The following is a 2,572-nucleotide window of genomic DNA, read 5'->3' on the forward strand; positions in this document are numbered from 1 at the left end:
ATGCGTTCGTCCCCGTCAGTCAAGCTAAACACGGCTCGCCAGAGACTGATGCGTGGGGAGAGGTGAGAGGGCAAGAGGTGGCGAGTGAGTGGAGAGGAGAGGTGAGATAGCCGCAAGATCTTCCGCGGCATGGGACTGATGCGACAGTCGGCGGGCGGAGTCGCGCGGCCACCGGCTCATCGACGCACGCGGCGATGCGGTGGCAGATGTATGCGCTAAACTCATGGTCTGGCAGATAGAAAAGCACAGAAGACAGTGCCACCGGATCGCAGCCACCGCCACCGTCTGGATCGCCGCCGCCGTCACACAGAAGACAGTGCAGGAGCTGCCACCACCTACGCTAAAACCACCTGAGCGCCGCAACAAGAGTGCACAGGTATGCGCTAAACTCATGGTCTGGCAGATAGAAAAGCAACCTGTAACAAACTCATGTACGGCCTTCCTCGACTGAACCTTTATGCAGATTGAATTACAAGTTAAACTCATGACTAAACCTGTAACAAACTGCACTTCTGGACCCTGTTCAAGAATTCATCCGATTAACCAGTTAACTTGCCGATTAATCCCTACTCGTACGGTCACCGAGTAGCTGATAAACCGATAAATCATCTGATTAATTGATTAAATGGCCGATTAACTTACCGATTAGCTGATTAATCCCCTACTCGCCAGCCAACTGAGCAGCTGTCAGCTAACGATTTCCTCAACAATGCTTCTGGACCGAAGTTCTTTGCCACAAACTGTACAAAAGCAACCTGCAAATATTAAGACCATCGATGCCTTTTGATAATGATGGAACTTCAGGTACGCCGGCTGCAATGAGATGAATAGTTGCAAAATCAGATCCCAAGGTCAGAATAGAGTTATGAAAAGAATAGAGTTACATCTCATTTGTATGCAGTACATCTTAGTCTCCTGGGAGAAGAGAGTTACATTTCATTAGTATGCAGAACATCTTAGTCTCCTGGGAGTTTTATAATTTTGATTGTCATGAACGGCTTAGTCCTATCGTTCTTTTTTTATATGTTACACTTTTCTTTGGCATGACCGGCTTAGCCATACCTTTCATTTTTTATAGTTACATATGACGAATCCACAAAGCAAGGCAACGGAACAGACAACAGCGGAGGATGTACCTTCAGGTATATGTTCAGCTATAAATTTTGCTATGCATGTCATACAGATGTGTTGCAGACCCGATGGAGGGGACAAGTTGACGACTATAACCCGTATACTATACTTGTAGCTGATGATGTTGATGAGATTTACCAAGTGGATATCATAATTTGTTGCTTTCTATGTGATCAATCAGCCCTAACAGACTTAGTCCAGACCAATTCTAACAGATCAAGCGTGTGACTTGTAGGAGTCCATACTACTTTGTCGGAACGGAGATCCTTGAACAGACCGAATGTGATAGCACATATGATGCTCCAGGTATATATGTACCTCCATGTATATGTTCAGCTATAAATGTTGCTATGCATGTCAAACACCATCCCAAGAGACTAAATGTGTTGCAGGCCCGATGGAGGGGACAAATGTTGCCGAGATGTTGACAATATATACCCAAGTGGTCTAGGTATATCACTGTGCAAATTTCATGCTTTTTTATGTGAGCAATCATAACTAATAGATTTAGGCACAATGATACGTCCCCAACGTATCTATAATTTTTGATTGCTCATGCTACTTTATCTACTGTTTTAGGTAATATTGGGCTTTATTATCCACTTTTATATTATTTTTGGGACTAACATATTAATCGGAGGCCCAGCCCAGATTTGCTGTTTTATGCCTATTTCAGTGTTTCGAGGAAAAGAAATATCAGACGGAGTCAAAATGGAACGAAATCAACTGGAGAAATTATTTTTTGAAGGAAAGCAAACCAGGGAACTTGGAGTGCACGTCAGGGGAGATACGGGCTGCCCACGAGGGTGGGGGCGCACCCACCCCCCCGGGCACGCCCCCTGCCTCGTGGGGCCCCCGTAGCTCCTCCGACGTACCCCCTGCACCCATATATACCTACGTACCCTAAAACTTCTAGAACAGAAGATAGATCGGGAGTTCCGCCGCCGCAAGCCTCTGTAGCCATCAAAAACCTCTCGGGAGCCCGTTCCGGCACCTTGCCGGAGGGGGATCCCATCATCGGTGGCCATCTTCATCATCCCGGCGCTATCCATGACGAGGAGAGAGTAGTTCACCCTCGGGGCTGAGGGTATGTACCAGTAGCTATGTGTTTGATCTCTCTCTCTCTCTCTCTCTCTCGTGTTCTCTCTCGTGTTCCCTCTATGGCACGATCTTGATGTATCCGGAGCTTTGCTATTGTAGTTGGATCTTATGATGTTTCTCCCCCTCTACTCTCTTGTGATGAATTGAGTTTCCCCTTTGAAGTTATCTTATCGGATTGAATTTTTTATGAGAACACTTGATGTATGTCTTGCCGTGATTATCTGTGGTGACAATGGGATATCATGTGCCACTTGATGTATGTGTTGGTGATCAACTTGCGGGTTTCGTGACATTGGGAACCTATGCATAGGGGTTGGCACACGTTCTTGACTCTCCGGTA

At 46.2% G+C, this 2,572-nt stretch overlaps 1 long non-coding RNA gene across 1 annotated transcript; it reads left to right on the forward strand.

The window, feature by feature from the left end:
* The first annotated feature begins 261 nt into the window (after positions 1 to 261).
* LOC123086345 (uncharacterized) lies at positions 262 to 1,582 on the forward strand. The gene is made up of 4 exons (XR_006440801.1): positions 262 to 376; positions 1,079 to 1,142; positions 1,367 to 1,437; positions 1,524 to 1,582. It is a non-coding gene; the product is annotated as an uncharacterized lncRNA (long non-coding RNA).
* Positions 1,583 to 2,572: the final 990 nt, after the last annotated feature.

The sequence above is a fragment of the Triticum aestivum genome, chromosome 1B (genome assembly GCF_018294505.1).
Source record: "Triticum aestivum cultivar Chinese Spring chromosome 1B, IWGSC CS RefSeq v2.1, whole genome shotgun sequence".
In the NCBI taxonomy this organism is placed as follows: Eukaryota; Viridiplantae; Streptophyta; class Magnoliopsida; order Poales; family Poaceae; genus Triticum; species Triticum aestivum.